The following is a 20,259-nucleotide window of genomic DNA, read 5'->3' on the forward strand; positions in this document are numbered from 1 at the left end:
TAACATTTTTTATTAGAAAACAATCAATTTTGTTTTGATCAAAAAGTGTTGTTCAAGTATAAATACTATGAATGTGATTTAGGCATATTGTATTTTTCAAGCTATATTGAAATATTACTTATTTTCAAAGAATCAATTCTAAATTAAAACTTGAAATAGTCAATATAATATGGAATATATTTCAATTTCTAATAAGTTTTGAGTTTATTTAAAGTGCTACCAGAAGATATTTCTTCCATTTTGACAATAGGAGTCTTGTTCATTCTTTTAAAACACCCTCACAAATGCAGCATTACAAGTAGCATGTTTCAAAAAAAGCTTTTTTAATTACAGTACAATTTTGATTAAATTATCCAGCTGGTTGTTATTTGATTCCCCTGTATGAATTTACCTGTATGAAGTATGGATTGAACTTTTAAAGTCATGAGAGCTTAATCTCTGTCTTGAGCATCTCTGATACAGTATTTTATGCAGACATGTGGCTAGCACTGATTGAAAACTGCATTTGCATATAATTTGGAGAAGGAAATAACTTGTCAGGAAACAAGAAATTATGTGTTTTTTTCAGTGATCTCCCAAACTGACATTGTAGGTTCTCAATAAAGGGAAGAGTTGCAGTACATATTGTCATTGCCCAAGTGCCTCTACCCAAAGCACAAAGATAGCACCTCTTTGCTTTTTGCAGCCAACAGTAAAACAGTAAAGCACTGTAAAGCAGAATGGTGACAGACCAGAGGATGCCAGAGATTACTAAGAATGACTAATCATGCCTTATGAATTCAAAGTGGAAATGACAGCATCATTGTGAGTGACAGCAGATACTAAAATTCTCTGGGGAAAGACACTGTCTTAAGTGATGTCCCACAGACAAATTCAGAGGTAAAATGAGCCCCATGGTTTGAAATTAAAATTCAGGAGAATTTTATAATTCTAACTGAGAAGCTGAAGTTGCCTGAACCTGAAAAAAGGATATATTGGACATTGTGGAAGCATCTTTGAGCAACACTCCAGGCCTGTATCTTCTCCAGACCTGTAAGTTTTATGAATGATTCATTATTTGTCATTATTCCACCTAATATTACTATTATTACATCTAGTGTTTTTAAATACTAACCTTGTAACGACTTGCCCCTTTTAAATTCATCATCTCGTACAATTATATTTTGTGCTCTTCATCATACTGAGAACTAGATGTTTATTACAAAAGATTTCAAACCATTCATGATAGTTTTATGAAGAAATTTTCACAGAATTATTATTTCTGTAAATGTATTACTGTGCTTTTCCTGATAACTTAATTCTGGCTGAATAAATGTGTTCTTCATCTCCTGTGGAATCAGCTACTATGCATATGCAGTGACAGGTACATGCAAATGGGAAATTACAAGTGTTCTGTAATTTGCTTATGTGTACTGTTTCCTAACATGCACATTTTTGAATTTTCAAAGTCTCTGAATGAATGAGGAATCTGTGTATTTTCTGTGAATTTGACTGCTTGGTTTTTTTATGGCATAAACTATAAAATTATGTTTTGAATAATTCTAATGAAAGTTGTATACCTGATCTCAAGATATGAAAATAAAATAGACTTTGTCTAACAGGTGAAATTAATAAATATAGGAGAAGAAAGTCACTGTGTATTAAACTGCAGGTATGTCTGAAACGTCAACTTGTTTAAAATAAAAACTACAAAGCTAATAGGTTTTACTTCACAACTTCATTTAATATCAAAGTTTATCTGAATTATTTTGGGCTCTGAAGCTTTCTAAAATGTTGTAGTAGGGATCCATATGAACAACTTGTCTGTACTCCTTCTCACCAGATCATAATAACAAGCACATAGGTTTAGGTATTTTGCAGTAACATAGAAATAGGTGCATCTTCTTTTTTTAACAGGTTTTTTTCATCATAAAAATAAATTATTCAATATAAATTTTATTTTAATATTTTTTATGCAAAACTGACTTTTCAAGTTTGCTTTCAGATAAAATCCAAATATGCATGTCCAGAGCTTCATCCAAAGCCAAGCAGATCTACATTAGATCTATTGAAGTCAAAATGTTTAGAAAATGAGAAAAAAAAAAAAATTGATGCAAGTTTTGTAGCAGTTTGTTTAAATATTTTGTTTTAGTATAATATATACAATTCACATATCAATTCTGAATTCTAAACCAACTTATTCAAATACGTAAAAGAGTTACTGGAGTACTCCATCAATATAATTTACTTACTAGCTATTACATATTTAATTTTATATTATTTATTGCTTTGCTTATGGGCAGAGAAATTTAAATTAAGGACTATTTTTTATTTTTCAAAATTAACATGACAATTGCAAAAGGATAAACTGCTCCATATGCAGGAATATATCATACCCATAGGGGCACCTTTCTTCAAGTTCAAAGGGAGATTAATGCAGTTGTTATGATGTAAATTACACTTCTAGCATTGACATGAAAGAATTGCTACAAAAAAATGTACTATAAATACATATAACTTTGGCACCAGATAATAGTTAGGTGTCATTAACTTAGAATATATATGTTCCTCTCTAAAGTCCTCCAACAGGATGCAAACATTTTTTCCTATATGTCTCCTTTGCTTCCTCATCAAATGAGCCACTGTTTCTCAATTACATGGAGACTGAAATGCAACTAGGAAGTCCACATCCATGAATTTAGAATGATGGGGGAAAAGTGTTAGGTAAAAAAATGTAAAAGTTATTTTTTAATCTCCTTTTTGTTTTGCAATGTATTAATTTTTAGATATCTGAATTTTAATTATCTGCATGAGTACTTTTAATGGGTTTTCATTTTACATAGAGATAAAACATATTTGATACTCAAAGATTTTTAAAACAGTGTGGAACAAAACCACAGTGACAATATCACTTCATCAATACAAATAAAATGTATTTGTAAAACTATTCCTTAGTTGATATTTTTTCTTCTACTGTAAGCAGAATAAACACTTCAAGCTGGACACCCTATGACCCAAGGTATATGAGATCATACAGATTGAAGCTTGGTGACAGACTCAATGGAGCAAGCGATCTGAAAGTTATGCTGGAATGCAACTCATATCTAGATTATTTAGACTGAAATATTTCATATCTGGTGTTCATGAGGCATATCTGGTTCACACATCTGGTGAGCCTGAGACATGAAAAGACACCTGAGTCAAGCCTAAAGTAGCAATAAGTGGAAAACTTCAAGGATGGTTAAGAAGCACTACTGAGGTTTTTGGTAAAAGGGTGAGACCCATGAATTCCAAGGAAGATAGTATCTTAGACCTTCAGATAATTGAAAGACAGAATGAATTGGTCTTCAGCATGAATAAAACTCCAGCATTAGTCTCAGAAAAGCAGTAGAAGGGAGGAAAAAGGGCTCTAGCAGGGTATACTCTACAGAGGTGGAGTACAGAACCTCAAAGGTAGAGAAATTATTCTTAACATTATTGAATAGTGTTTTGGGACTGGGGACTTGTGCGTGGGTCATTGGCTAAACTCTGGCCTGATGTTAATCAGCAGAAAAATAAATATTCCTGGTTTGTATGGATGTGTCTTTTAGCAGGAGCAGAACAAGGGTTTTTTTCTGGAATCCACCACAGCATCCATCATAGGTTACTGTTGTTATGTTAACTCCTTGTTATGGCAAGGAGTTTTAGGAATGAGTACCTCCACAACCATCCATGTCTACCCTTCCAGAGCTGAATTTACAAAACTACTGACCTGAAAAGTAGGTCCCTGACAAGAAACACGTTCAGAGGAAATTCAGCTTTGCCAAATTGACTCGGCCTATAAGTGTTACGTTAAATGCAACACAATACTGACAAAGAGCCAAAATGGGTCAGGAAATGTCTGCTTTAGATAGAGGCAGTGTAAACAGCTATGCTGAAAGTAACAGAGAGTTATTGCACTGTGTAAAGTTTTATTAGATTTAATCTCCTATTAAAGCTAGTTCCTTTGCAGTTCAGGAGTAAAGAATTATTTTATAAGCACTGTGGATCAATATAAAATAGAAGCTTTTTTTCCAGACAGTCTAGTTCTCATGGAAAAACTTCTATCCTAAGGGGAACAAGAAGAAACCCAGAATAATAATTCTAATATTTAAAAGTGATCAATGCAACTTCAGATGATAACAGGCTGGCTCAAAAATCCCCAGTATTTTAAATATTGCCATGATGAACACTGTATCAAGGAATGCCAGGGGAGAATTGGCCCTGTCCTGCCTTGGAGTTGCAATGCCCACAGTGCTCTGAACAGCCATGCTGCAACAGTACCAGGGCCAGGAGAAGGGTAGCCTGATCCTAGTTTTAGACTTTAGGGCACTAATCTACTCTCAGGAAGGACAGGTTTCCCCTCCTGGGATACTGCCTGTTTTCTTTCATTGTTTATTCTATGCACTTGCAATTCTGAAATCAGGGATCCCATCTACACATGGAAAACTGTCCTGGATCTTTGGAAACCCTCAGTGTGTGCAAGGAGATTCCTTGGGTAGGTAGCTTCAACTGGCTGCTGCAAACAAGACAGAGTGTGCTGCTTTTAAGGAACAAAAGAGCTTTCAGTGGTGTGTCTTCATTCAGGTGAACAGAATCTCACCCACTGCCTCATCAGAAGGAAATCCCATTTACTATGATAACTTCACCTAACCTTAATTCTAGTTTTTAATGAAAGATGTGGTTTTTTTCCACTTAAAAATATTTCCAGACAACCTAACAAATTACTAAGCTGTAACAAAAACTTCTAAAAATTGTGCTCAGGATTTCTGTTATAAATATCTAGATACTGTAACTGTGAATCAGATATGAGATGGGTTGTAAGTTAACATTTTTATTTTAAATTAAACTCATCAGTGTCGTCCAGTTTATGTCCAGAGAATTCCTGGGCTGAGATAGACAGTTTAATAGAGAAGGAAAAATCTGAGCACACAAGGAGAGCAAAGTAAGGAATGAATTCACTGATTCCCATGGGCAGGCAGATGTTCAGCTCTTTCCAGGGGTGCAGGGCCCCATCACACCTAACAGTGACTTGGGAAGGCAAACACATTCATTCCAAATATCCCCTCCTTCTTCTTTCCCCCACTTTATGTGATCATGATGTCTGTCGTATGATCTAGAATGTCCCTTTGGCTAGCTGGGGTCAAAAACCTCTCTATATTACCAACCCTGTGTTCAGTACAAAGTTAAAATGTAACCCTCCTGTACACTGTGAAGAAAATAAACTCCATTCAGAATCAGCATAAATTATCTCAAGTTTGGCATTTTTACTGACTTTAAGCTCTGATACAGAATAAAACTAAAGAATTTCTCCTCACAGTCCTTTTAAGTATTGTTTTCCTCTCTTCCTCTCTTCTTCTCTCTTTACTTGGAGTGTAATTATTTTGATAAAAATCACTTGTTTTAATATTATAAGGATAGGATTCTAACCACTTATAAATGATTATACATATTTTTTTCTATACGATAGAGCATGTTAGTCAACTGAAAGACTAGGAACAAAAAGTCTCTTTTAATTATTTTTTTAACATATTCTCTCAGAGAAGAGATTTTATACTCTTTTTTTTTTTCTATAAAACATATCCTATGCCTGAGTTCATACCTGTCGCATATTTTGTTCTGAATAAGCTAATATAAAGTTACCCAAAGAAAATATTTGTGATTTTAAGATCATAATATCCTTAAAGTTACAGCAGAAAGGAACTTGAATTTAGCAGTACTATCACTTTAACTTTTTAGGATTATATCCCTTTAATTTTTTAAAATTAATAATTAGTAATCTCAAAAGGACATGCTTTTCAAACAATATAGATTCTTCAGAAAGTGTAGTCCAATGGAGCTCTTTAAAATCCATGGATGTGGTTGAGATGTAACCAAGCCTTGGCTAAACCTTCTAGAGATTCAGCAGGTGGCAGTAAGATTCAGAACACAACCATCTTGGAAAAGGACACCACAGTGGTATTTCTCACAGCTGTAGGTTACTGGTATGAGTAAAGACACTTTATTGTAGGATAAATATTATACAGTCCAGAAAAAAATTTATTTCTGCCTGACAGCTCTAAAAGCTATAATGGCCTTCAGCATTTCATCCTGGGACTAAGTTGAATTAGAGGGTAGGACTGCAACAGGACTGCTTTCTGCTGTGTGTAGGCAACTAAAGTAGCATGGGTACAGCTGTGATAGTTCAAACTGTAGACTTTGAAATTGTTCATCAATCATACTAAAAGAACTTTCTTAGTTTCAATGCTCTTGAATGCTTCTTTTCAAGATTTGCCAGAGTACAGTTAATGACCTTGAAACTGATTCCCAGCTAGCAGAATCAGTGAAGGCAGTAATTGATCATGATTTATACCAGCTGAGTTTCTGTATTCTTATCTTTCTGATGTTTGGGGTTTTTTTCCCAATATAAGATTTTTGATATCACTCAAAGATACATTGAAATTCAAATTTTAATTTTCTTTATATTTTATGTTTCAATTCCAGAATTTAATCAGGTGGTTAGGTTGCTGTCATTCTCATTACTGTTATGATGATGCTTGCTATTCAGTCTTAAAGAAAACGTGCTTTGTTCATTTGAGCCTAAAGTTTACCTCCCATACTCAGTTATTATTTGGCTTGCTGCCATGCATGTCTCCTCTGATAAATAGCATGTATGTGTTTATTGTTGAATTGGATCCTCCACCAAACTTGACTTGCCCTTGTAGTGCATATTCCATGAACTACTAAAGAAGAGTTAGAAAAGTTTGTGGAAATAACAAGGAAGTGTTTCTTCATTCTGTTATCTGGAAAGGAAGAAATAATTGCACTGGAGTCTGAGTTTCAAATTTTCATTCCAAAATATTTTGACACCAATACATTGAAGGTTTGGGGATTTGGTAAGGAGGTATGTCGCTGTCTTGAATTTTGACAGCATTGTGTGTGTTAATGTAACTGAGCAATGTGCTTGATGTGAGACATTTTTTCTCTAGAATGATCACAGATATTTGTCAGAATACATTTCCTCAAAAGAAGTCAAACTGCTATGTTCATTTTTCCTTCTAATATGAGCCATCTACCCTGCAAGGAAAAAAGCTAAAGCTCTGTGTGGAAACAGCATCAGAAGATGTACAACACAATTTAAGACTTTGGTCATTGCTGAACATTATGAGTAGTAGCGACTCTCAGATTATATTGTCCCAGTGCTAAAGTACTACTGTTTCCTGAAGCCCTGCAAATGAAAAATAAAAATCTAACCTTCTTTCTGGAATGTTATTTTATGTCTGAATCTCAAATCAAATTGAAGCAAAAAATTAAAGAATATTTACAGTGAATCTAGAGAGTGAAGAGGTTTTATTCTCTTGAAATAGCTTAGGAACTTCAGTTAGCATGTTAGCCATGTCACATGGCAAATTTTATCTTCATGAAAGCAATGCAACTTGCATGTTCCTGGTAGAAATTCTGCATTTTCATTAGTTCCAATGTCATGTACTTATGGTATATATCTGTGGACAGAAATACAGCTCTTCATGCTTCAGTACTATCACTCAGTACTTGAGTGACAGTAAACACCAAGCCATTACAGTCACAATGCTTTGTCTGATTGGGGATAGATAAGTATAGAACACAAAATAGGTAACTATTTTGAGAGTTGAGAGATGCTTGTCTAGTTCAACTGTCTTGCTGGAAGGAGAATTATCTCTTATCCTATTTGGTAGGCTTAGGCAGTTACAGAGTACACTGTGGTAGAAGACATTTGGGGAGGAAAGTTTCTGTGGTTCAGAAGTGAATAAAGGAATTTAATAGCACTGTTCTTGGGGTACTGCATTCATTAAGGGGAATGGCAACGTCGTCACTCTCCTGTGATAAGTGATAAGTGTTCCATAGGCTGTTGTGGGTGCAGAATGATTGAATGAGACTGTACTCTCACAGAACCCAATATGGTTCACATAGACACAGACTGATTCTTTTTTACCTGCTACTGGCTAAACCTGAACTCATAACTTACAGCTCAGGTTATCCTCTCTTCAGTCCATAAAAATATGCATCTGGGGTTCTTTTTGGGTTTTTTTTTTGTTTGTTTGTTTTTGGTTTTTTGTTTGTTTGTTTGTTTGTTTGTTTGTTTGTTTTGGGGTTTTTTTAGGGCAATTATCTCCAACACTGAAGCTTCTCTTTTCTCTTCAAGCATACACAACTCTTATTTCTTGTGACCTAGAAACAATTTAGGTGTCTGTACACCATGGCAAAGGAAATATTACCTCTCATCTGCCCACTACCTTTAAAAGTCAACTCATTTTAACTTGTCTGATAATTTTTCCTCAATATTTTTTCTCAGAATCACTTTCATTATTATGGAACACACTGGAGCATCACCCAGAGTAAAAAGACAGGGTGAAGCATCTTAAAGTGGAACTCTTTGTATATATTTAAAGATTTGCATCCTCTAGGTTTAAACTGGCATAAACGGCATCTTAGCTTCTAGTGTTTTTTGAAAGAAAAAAAAGCTAAACTGAATAAAAATTAAAATAAAACTAATCAAAAAGCAAGTAGATTGTTGAAAAGTGGACATTTTGCTTCAACATGTTAGCAACTGAAGCAAAGGATTGAAATTATATTTGTATAAACTGGGCACCCATACTAGATTTCTATGACTAATCATATATCTATTATAAATTTCATCCATGTTCAATAAATTAATAGGCAGAGAGAACCACAAGGAACCAGCCTGTGCATCTACTGAGGGGTGTAAAAAGAATGTTCAAGCAATGGTCTCAGTATTTCTTTGATGGATATTTAACAAAGGAAAAAAAATTGAGAAGTCTTTTGTCCTTTATTGGCAAAGGATGACCCATCAATGTGTGCAAGAGAATTCCTGACCCTCAGAGAAGCCTTTCGGGTAATCCATAGTAGCTGCCCAAATCTCATGTGTGTAAAACTCTTCAGCAAGATGAGCTGTAAATTGGTGGTCCTCTTTGCATTAATATTGACAAGCAAAATGGGATGTGGTCAATCAGTATTGGCAAGCAAAATGGGATGTGGTCACTTGCTAAAGCACTGGCTAGTGTCCTCAGCATTCTTTAGCAGGATTCCTGGCATGGATTTGACATCCATGGGCTCACCCTCACCAGAAAAGAGTCAGATAAGTACTTATTGATTTTCTTCAAAGAAATGAATTTCTTCAAATACATGTGAGTTAAGCTTTGTTGTTTATCTTCACAGTGAGTGAATGGGCACTGATACACTGTGCTCTGAGTGGAAGAAAGACCTCCCTTGAAGTGAGAGGGGTCCTACTTTATCTTAATGGGACTACAATAATAGATGAATGCACAGGAACTGCCCAGGTATTGTTTGTGAATTAAATTAGGTATTATTATAATATGCATACTTAATACCATTAAGATACTACTGTACTATGTACTACTAAAAAGGTAAATTGAGAAACTGAAATAATGCAGGACCACATTCTCTCTTCAATTTCTGCCTGTAGACACTGGATTGCATAAAGTCCAGAAACATACAGAAGGCAGAATCCACGTCATTTTAAAACACTTCTACATTCAACATGCCAATTTATGGCAAAGTTTTCCTATTAGTTTCCCTTTCCCCTACATTCACTACACTGTACAATTTATAATCACATCACTAAATGGACAGGAACTGTCCATTCAAAATATTTTGCACTCTTTCCATACTAATAATTGCCTCTTTGTTTCTTACTGTTTTAAGGTATATATATGTATAAATTACTAATATTATTTTAATTTATTTATGAGCTTACATTAATTATAGTTTTTCAGAAAGCTAAACCCTCATTCTTAAAGTGAAAATTTTATTTTGCTCTAGTGCCATGAGACAAGAGATAGCAGCTAATGTTTATATTATTGATTAATCAGATACTGAAGGGATTAGGTTCTATGATTGTTTAGTACAGGAAAATCCATACTTATTGCATTAAAACAGATTTTAAGACCTTGTTTATTGGCTATATTCATGGTCAAACCTCTGGGATTTATTCAATCTGAAATGCCTATATTTTTTGTGAGCATAAACCAATCTGTTAAGAAGAATATCTAGTGTTGGTCACACAAAGGCAAGTAATTGTAGTAAATTACAGGTCAGTAATTGAAAACAACCACTTACATAAACACTTGTAAATTTAGAAAACTTCCAAAACATTAAATATATTTAGTTAAAAAAGATGAAGTTTGGACTAGTACCCACTTTTGGCTACTATTTTCTTTGTTTATTTGATTTTCTACTATGCATTCATTTTGTAATTTTCATGGATAAAAAATTTCATTGGCTTGGCCATATCTTCTACATGTGTATTCAAACAGAGCAATTCTTATTCTCGTCTTATTGTTCCCCAGTATGTAATGTACTGACAAATACAATCTAGTACTGGTTCTTTCTTTGAAAGAGAAAATGTCATAGCTGTTTACATATGTGAGGTCCACATAAATGGAAAAGTTCATGTACGTGGAGATCCACATATGTAGCTAATCATGTAATTGAGCATTTTCAACATTGCACAAGATAATGACTTTTTAGAAGTGGAATGCATTAAAAAAAAAAGAGCTGGATTAATAAACAGCACTAATAAACTACATAAAGAAAATGTTTATTTGGTGAATTTAAATCCTTAACATATTTTGAAACCATCTGCAAAGAAAACATTATGTTTTTGGGTTTTTTCTACCTTTTTTGTAATTTGATATACCATTTTGACATTTAAAATAGGATGGTGTACACAGGATCTTTTTTCAGCCTCCTGGAAAAAAAAGTGATTATAAAAGTCATGTATAAAAATATTGGTTTGGATTCTAAAAAAATCTTAAATTTTTTACCCAGAAATATTTTACGGTCTTTCTAACTTAAGATCTCTATTGCAAACACTTGCATGGATATATACAATTCTACTTATCAGCTCTACAATTGTCATTCTTCATTTCTCATTTGATCAATTGATTCAATGAAAAATATTTTCTGATACTCTTTCCTGGGTTTGTTTCTGCTTGAAGACATGGTATCATCCAATCTTACCCAATACTATTTCCTATTCTAGTAAGTGATTCTGATCCACCATTTTTATTGTTTTTATCCCTATCATCAGTGATTGACTCATTCAGTTCATTGCTGTATGTAGCAGCAATTCTATGGTCCGTATGGCTTTCCATTCTTCATTTCTCTTGTGAATAAGAGAATTTTTCTCTTCCAGAATGACAATATTTTGCACATCACAAGAATTTCCACCAGTCCTCTATCTGTGAAGTTCTTCCTTCTTCAATCTTATTTTGCTTAAATGGCCTGTCTTTGAAAGAATGCAAAATTCCTGCCCAAATACATATGCCTAGAGTGAAGCTTTGCCATACTGTAGGTGGTGGGGCTTGCAACAATAGTTTCACACTATCCAGTGCTTGCTATTTTTTCTCATTCCCTTCTATTTCCCACCCACAAAGAATTCATAAAATGGATTCAAATAAGTAGGTGATTGTATGCAAGACACGTTTTCTTTCTACCACTGTTCTTGCAATTCTGTTTTCATTTCTATTAATTATTGTCAAGAAGAATCTTGGCACAAACAAAGTCATGGCTCATGACTTGTCATTACGAGCTCAAAGTCTTTTAATTCAAATGCACATTTAAAAAAAAAAGTGCTTTCATCTGATTTCTTACCTCTAAAATCTAAGCCCCTGTTATGCTGCTGAAGGTGTTAACAAAAAAAGTTATGTTCCTTAAATCAATATAATGATAATTTTTTTTAGAAATTCATCTCCTCTGATAGCAAACTTATTTTAAAATTATTTTTTCTTTAGCTTAAAATTCATCCTGACTGATATAAAGTGGAATGACAAAATTTTTCCTTGCACATCTTAAAAACATATTTATGGACAGATAACATTAGTATAAAAATGTTGATTTCAATTAATGCACAAGGCTTTTAAAAAATATTTTCATATCTAGAAAAGTTGTAAACTAAAAATAAGAATTTAAATTTGTTCAGATACAGAACTATTACATGTTAGTCAATGGTTTGTGAAGCAGGTAAACAGATTTTAGAGCTGCACCTTTAGAAGAAGGATTTATGACACAAGTATATTCCTTTTAAAATTAGCTTTGGAGACTTTAAACTACATACAGATCATTACAGATCAAAAATATGCTACTAATATAGAACTCTGAGAAAGTAAATAAATTTCAAAATTCAAACTTTACTGTAGCTAGCTTATATGATTTAGATAAAGTATGAAATTATAAAGATAGAAACTTTACTATGGTGTATGGTGTTTAGAATGTAGACATTCTAAACATGTCTATTCTGTATTCTTTGTCTTTTCTGCCATAGTTTCTTTTTCAGCATCAGATGCTGCTGCTCTGTCTAGATGATATGTTTTCTCATTCCAGTACCATTCTGCTTAATTCTAATAGAAATATTGCTAAAAGCAATTTAGTTTTGCTTGCTTTTCCAAGTGCCCAGCATTGGCAATTCAAGTGGTAGTTAGTGTGATTTTGTGAATCCTTTTTTTCAGTTCCACATAACTGTATTTTCAGTAATAAAATAAACATTTACCATATAAAAAGATAGTGAAACATTGTCCTGGCTTGTAAGACAAACATTTAACATTTTCAAAAAGAATATTTAAAAAGAGAGTGCGTAAAATACACATTGTTAGGAATATTAGTAAATACTTGTCGGGACTTTCTTCTTCCTGATCTAGCAGTAATTTAATTAGGACCATTTAGTAGGACCATTTATGAAGTTTAAAGTAAGGAAAAAATCCTTTTCACATCCTAAAATCTTCTCAGCCATTTTCTGGTTTTTAAGGTAAATTTGAACTCTTGCAAGTGCTTTAAGGGATAAGTTTTGATGTTTTATACTTTTTGATGTCTTGCATTTCAGGAATGCCATGCACTGCACTGTCCTCTCCAAAGAGCAGCTTTCCCTGCTGTGTTAACACTGGTCTTGCAGCATGACCAAAACCTTTCCCTCACACCCTTTCCCTCTGAATGGTGCACGAAATGCACCCTGGAGCTGGATCAAGTCTGCTGCAAGGCACAATGACTGCTCTCTGAACAAGTTCTCTCTCCAGATTGAGAGAAGGCAAACATGAAATGGGAGTCAGCAGAGCTCTTGCACCAGTTTTATCCTTTATTTGCTCACCAAAATAAACTTCATGTACTACATTTACCTCCTTCTGCCTTTTCCACCCTTTCTTCAACCCACACCCACAACAGCAAAGAAAACAATCAGAAATATTCTCTGAGTCACCCTTAGAGAATCTGGTTATTTCTTCTACTCCTGTTAAGCTGAGCTCCGACTAGCTCTTGGAGAGTGTTACAAAATTTTAATAGTTCTAGAAAAAATAATCAAACCAGGAAGAACTCCAACAACCTTCCTCCACAACAAACAAGCAAACAAACAAACCATATATTTGTTTCTCCTTTGGAAGTCCACAGATTTAGAAGGTAACAAAATGGGCACAGTTTGTCTCCTAACAGATTATGAATGCCATGTGTGACATTACTTGAAAATATAGAAAATGTTTATACAAACTGTCAGAGATAGCTAAGATAATTTATGGTATGTGGCATGCATGTTTTTGAACCAGAAAGTTTGTCATACACCTACTTTTTGGCTGTAGAATCTATAAGAAGACAGAGCTTGTTGACACATCTCAGCTGCATTTCAACTAATTGTGGAATGCTTTGACTTCAACAAAATTCACACCATATGTCAAAGAAGAAAAAGAAATCTTACAGTTTCCATCTCTCTTGTAATGTCTTTCACTGAAGGTGAACTACTCTGATTTTGCAGATGTTACACATGAGGTAAGCAAAGCACTAAAGCATCTCAGGGTTTTTTGGGGGTTTGTTTTTCTTTTGTCTTTATTTGCTCGTTGGTTTGGTTTTGCTTTTGGGTTTTTTGTATTTTTTTTTGAGTTCAGATTTCAAAAAGAGATAAATATGATCTACTAGTCACTGCTACTTCACAGGAATTAGGTATGGAATTCCATCACAACTACAGGTTGCCTAGAGAGGCACTGGTAAGGGAAGTGGGAAGAATTGGCAGGCAAGAGGTGATGGCGAGGCATACACACAATGAAATAAGTAATGTTGAATCCCTGCATAGCTTTGATTTGTATCAGAAAATGGCTAAATTGTAATAGAAGTCCATCCCTGGCTGCAGATATACCTTAGGAATCAAAATACTCAGTATAGATTTGCATGGCTTTTAGCAAGATTGGAATGCAATATGCATTTACAATGGTCTTCTGAAGTCTCCCTCAACTGTTAGATTTCCAAACCGGTGAATCTTTCTCCCTCTTTATTAAATAAAATGTTCTCCTGCAGACATAAGATAAGTGGTGAAGTGAAGAACTATAAATGCATAAGCTGAAAAAAGTCATGTTCAGCTGAAATTGCAAGTGAAGTCCTGACCATATATCAGCCATAAGTGAGATGGTGTTCTGCAATGTTATTGGCTTTCATTATTTTTCAGTTCTCTACATCAGCATTCTCATGAAGACAGTCCATAACTGGCACCAGATGTTATCTAGTAAATTACTTTTGTCCTGCAAACTCTATATGCTTTACTTATATTATTTTGGTCAGACTCGCTAATTTCCATATGTTTTTCTACTTTCTCTTTTTTTTTCATGGAAGTCAAGTAAACAATCAGTAACTAGATTCAGAAGTTAAAATGCAATTTCCATTAATTTTAAATTAGTTATATATAATCTTTTGGAGAATAATTTTTTTTCTACTATTTTAAAAATGTTGATAACTTGTGTATGCATATTTTTCTTAATGCAATATGTTCTCTGGTGTTTTTTGATGTAGGTCTATGGGGTTTTTTTCTGATTTCCTTATAAAGCTGACTTATTTCCTTATTAAGGTTTAAAGAAAATTGTTCATGATTGTATTCTATGTCAGATATTTGATGGATATTGTAGAGTGTTTTCTATTAATGAACTCTTATTATGACCTTCCAGGTTAAATTTTCCAACAACTTGATGTTTTCACTGTGGCTGGGAATGTCTATATTCCAAATGTACAGGTTCCTCCTGTTTAAATTTATTCTACTATGGTTTATGAGTCTATCCTGACTAAGTATCTGGCATCATAAGATTTGCTTCTATGAATTGCTCAAATTTTTTTTTTTTCTTATGAATCACTCAGAATAACTATTGATATATATAGACAGTGATGCTTAAGGATCAAGTCTCTTCCAGAATGAAGAACCAATCAGAACATGAAAGCATTGAGGAAAATCCTGATACTATTTACCAGTCTAGAAGTAATTATATTCCTTTTTTACCATTATGTGTCTCCTCACCTACTCTGGATATTTCTCCTCTAAAAATTTTCACATGAAGATGAACATCCACCTACTGGGATAGTTCTGTAATATCCAGGTGCCCTTGATTGGACACATGCCTGGCAAATAAACTATCTCATTCCCAAATTCCTAGAAATATGAAGAGGTCATCAGATAACCTTTCCAGAAGGACTAGAAAAGAAGATATGTCCTGTCATTGGCAGCTGCCTTAAAAAATGACCATATTTTGGAGTTTGGTATCTTTTAGTTAATTGCAGTCAGATGGACCTAATATAATGTGCAGGTAAGAAACGTACCTAAGGTGGGAAGATAGTAAGTGTCATAGTCCTTGAATATTTCTGATGAATAAGGTAGAAGATAAATGGACCCTGAAGTCCTGCCCTAGTATGAGCAGGGATTGAGGGGGAGAATCTAAATGTGGAAGCAAGATTACTGAGGTGGGATGACCTGTCTGGATACCAGGTGCCCACCAAAGCCACGCTGGCACTTCCCACCTGTGCTGGACAGGGGAGAGAAAATACAACTGCTGTTTATTTAGGATGTTTCAATCTTGCTGAGTATCCAGACCTGTTACAAGCTGTTGTGGACTTGTTCTGTTGGTCACTCTCACCTTGGTCAGAGTTACCTCTTTCCTTACTGAAGAGCTTTATTCGATCCAGTATAGTGAAGGGGAATCAAACAGTTTTGCTTTCATCTGCATGAAAGAAAAATCATTCATTTTGTCTTAGATGGTATATAAAACCCTTATTGGATCTGACCCTCATTTTTTGATGGGTTCTTGTTCATAAGGAATATATCAATAATGCTGATTATACTGTCTTTGAGATTAAAATTTTGGAGTATTATTGTGAATTTTAATTCAAGTATTCATAAACATTCCAAAATGGAACTAATGAATGAGTATCTAGCAATTTATGTCTTTTGAAATTGCACTGAGGATGAGTCTCTGAAGCCAAAACACCATAATTTTGTATAGTTCCCAAGTATACCAGATATAGTACAATTTTGTTATGTTTGAAAGTATCTTTTCAGTAATTGCTTTCTGGAGAGCTCTATATTTGCTTTCTAACTGATATCTTCTAAATTCATTTTCATTTAACCTTAACTAGTCCTTTCTCTAGGCTTATCATGTCAAAATATTTTAATGTATTACTTGAGGTTTTTGCAAGAAAAAATATCATAAATCAGACAAAAAAACCCCAAATATTAAAAAGTTATAAAAAGAATTTGTGTAAGGAATTAAGACTGTTAATTATGAAATGAACATTTCTTAATACTGTGCTGAAGCAGTCCCTGACCTGAAACTTCATTCACTGGACCTCATAAAAATTAAATTAAAAATTTGAAAAGGCATTTCTCTTTAGAAAAAAATAAAAGCATATGTCAAACAAACAAGAAAGGCAGATTGGAACAGCATGGTTCTAAATGAGCAGTTCCCGACTTAGCAATAGCCACTGATTTTAACTGTTCCAAAAGAAAAGTAGAATCTGTGAGTTCTCACAGATTAGGATGAGACATGAAGGATGTCAGAATGGGATCAAAATGTAAATTCTGTTCTTTAGAAAATAAAAACAAATTGTGAGCTTGGGAGCTACCAGGCCACAGTATTTACCAACAATTTGATTCTTCCTATTTCAGTGCTGCAAATAGATCTAAACAGAAGTTTAAAGTCCAAACTTTACAGTGACTGGAAAGATCAAGAGGGATTGAAACCTGAACTCCTGCTGCTAATTTCTGTAGAGAGAAGTTGTTGGGATCATCTGGTTGTTTGATACCATTGTAGTTACACATATTTGTGTATATTGGGATGTAGAAAAGATGTCTGGGAAGTGGGAAAAGTTGATCTGATACAGTTAGTGCAATCATAAGGAGACAATTTATGGTGAGCAGACCATAAAAGATAGGAATTTTGATAGTCTGCCCTATTCTGTCTGTTTCTTTAAGAGCAAGGAAGGAAAGTGTGCTGATTTATCTCTTGCTGGTCCAGTTGTTCTCTGGGGCAGGAACATTACAAGTCACTGTTTCAAATACAGGCTGTCACTTTAGATGATAGAACAAAGGGAAGTGACTGAAAGTAAATAAATCTTGAATTCACACAGGTATAAAAGGACCTTTTTCTATAAGCAGGCCATTCTAAACATCACTTTGAATGGTTTGTGAAGCAAAAATAATGGGCTTGTTTGAGAAGCAATTGAGGTACTTTCTGACAAAAATAGTATATTAGGAGATTAGTCTCCAAGGGGTGGATAACCTTTTCAGATTCAAAGTATTTCTTCTGTTCTCATGTGTGAGCTTACAATCTGTTAGTCTCAAAATATATCTACAAACCCACAGGCCCACCTTCCTGACAGCTGCTCAAACAACAGAGCGGGGGAGCAGAGAAAAAAACTCTGCCCTGTCACCCACCCAGCAGTTCTGAAAAGCTTGGTAAGTTACTCATACAATCCAAAAATGCCAGTCAGAGAGGAGGGGGACAGAGGCAGGGGAGCAGAGAAGGCTCTTAAAGTACAACATTTGCAGCACACGCACCAAAACTAAAGGGGACAATTAGTATAATAGGTTTGAAATAATTTCAGCACACTCCTAAAGACAAAAGAAAAATTGTCCTTCAGAAATGGGACTTTATTGTTCAGACGAGTATAGAGCTGAACAATGAATTCTATCAGTTTTGGAGGCAACATTCCTTCTTCTTCATACTGGACCATACATTATTAATGAGCACTATTTTCGAGTGTGAAAGAACTGTTTGAAAAGCATTAACATAGTCTATTGGATGTGATTGACACTGTCATCCCTTTCATTTTGCTGTTGGCAAGAGGCATCCCTGTAGATTTATGTGCATCTGGACATTACTAATATTCTCCTTGTTATGCACTCTGGGCAGCTGTGATATGGAAATTTTTAGTACAATTTTTAAAGAAGGAATGTACTGTTGCTATCTGAACAAAAAAGGGATAATTATCCTTCTCTGAGATTATATCAGCCAAAAATATTTAATGTCTGGTTCCTTAATAACCCTAATCTGTTTTCAATATGTACCCTTTTTAAAGGAATTTTATCAAGATTATGTGGATTCTCCAGATATTTCCAGTGACTCTTTTCTAGACAGGCAGTTTAGTTTCTGGGACTCATGTCCACTCATCCTGATTCTATTTTAACCTCCATTTCTTCAAATGTTTACATTTCTAATTGTGTTGGTGAATCAAGAACTACAGCTAGTATCTGTCTGCTGTTTAGAACCACCAATCTTTTCTGATTTGCCTGTGTAATGGCTTTTAATCACAACAATTAAGACCAGTGAAATTAAGAACCACTGAAATAATACTTCTAAATGACATATAAAATAAAATCCCTAGAGTATGCAGGGGTTTTTTTAATTATATTTTTATTTGTTTTATATATAGATTTAGAATGATTTTAGTTTCTTAGGCTGTATAAGAATGTATGCAAACATTTTATATGCATGGATATTGTAATGTGAAAAAACAAGAGAGGGAAAAAACCTACATAAAAGGGTGAAGACTGATACTAAACATGAATGCCTATGGTAGATATTGCATGAAAAGACATGAATATGGGAGTTCTGTGTCTAATTTAGATATTTTTAGTGTTAGGTTTGATGTATCTATGTACAAGTATATAAAAGTTATAGATGCACAAAATCAAATACCTTATTCAGGGCAATGAATTAGGGGATTAATTAGGCTACAATTTTAGAACGTCTTTTAAAGACATCCCTTTTGCTAAGCAACCATCTCATGAGGGCTCTTGATCAGAATAGATCTTAACCCCAAGGGTCTGGATCTTTGGGTATGAGACAAGGTAACACCATTGGGATAGAGTATTATTATTCAGGGCTATATTGTTTTAAAATATATTTTCTTATAATTGCATATTGCATCATATTAAATGATGTAGTAGGGAAGATTAACTCATAAGATTTTAACTCAATGCAGAATGACCTTCTCCTCCAGCCTGCTCCAGAACACCTACACTCATATTCAAAAAAAATATCTCACCTCATCACTGTTTCCTTTACTTAGAGGTTTATGCAACTGCCAGTTTGCATCCAGCCATCAGAGGCTCATGGTCAGTTGCTTTCTGCTCACATTGAGCAGGTCTGTACTTTGAGAGACACATCCACCACCTTCCTCAGATGTCAGGCCCTGCTTCTCCATGGAAGGTCCATTGCTGGCCATCCCAGGCAGTGAGAGTTCAGCAGTAAGGTCCCTCCTTCTTGGCAGCACAAGGAACTGCCACTACTCCACTAGACAGCCTAATTACACCAATCAATCACATAAAATTATTTGCATGGCTAGAAATGGAAAGGTTATAACTTGCCAACTGAAGAGGTAGTGAAAGAAAATGTGGAGTCAACATATAAGTTTAAATGACATGCAGTACAACAAAATATTTTTATACTGTTAATCTGAACTTTTTTTTTGTTTGTTTGCATAAAAAATCTAAATAGCATATTTAAATATGGATAAAATCTTAAAAACTGATAACTGGTTACCAGACTTGATACTTTGCTTGTTTTGATGTGCTTTGAATTTTAGCAGTTTCAGACTCATAGCAATGTACAATTTGTTGTTTTAAGGATTGCTTTCTTTCAACTGAGAGTCTTTATGCTATCCTGCAGAGCATAAGATAGCTGCTCAGAATAGTCAGCATAAGTTCCTTAATCAAAATTTTGATGTTCTTCCCCAAGTATTTTTGTGGTATCTTAATATTTCACTCAGGAATTAGAAGTGTAGGCCACATGAGATTGTTTTGTGGTTATTCTCAGAGGAACAGACACATAAGGGAAGATTCCTTTAACTTTTGTTGAAAAATTTCTTGCCAATTCTCCTACTCAATGTGCACAATTTATTTCACCACCTTAGTAGAAGAATGCGTTTTTGTGTACTGGCATCAAGAGAGTCATCTGCATGGCCCACCTTCTT

At 34.3% G+C, this 20,259-nt stretch overlaps 1 long non-coding RNA gene across 4 annotated transcripts in view; it reads left to right on the top strand.

The window, feature by feature from the left end:
- Window positions 1-8,568: 8,568 nt before the first annotated feature.
- The window catches only part of LOC110478569 (uncharacterized), a 107,870-nt gene continuing 96,179 nt past the window's right edge, over window positions 8,569-20,259 (top strand). For all 4 annotated transcript variants that reach the window (XR_014953680.1, XR_014953681.1, XR_014953679.1 and 1 more), the window contains exon 1: window positions 8,569-13,803. This is a non-coding gene — a long non-coding RNA (uncharacterized LOC110478569). The remainder of the gene's footprint in view (window positions 13,804-20,259) is intronic.

This window comes from Lonchura striata, chromosome 3 (genome assembly GCF_050655825.1).
Source record: "Lonchura striata isolate lonStrDom1 chromosome 3, ASM5065582v1, whole genome shotgun sequence".
Taxonomy (NCBI): domain Eukaryota; kingdom Metazoa; phylum Chordata; class Aves; order Passeriformes; family Estrildidae; genus Lonchura; species Lonchura striata.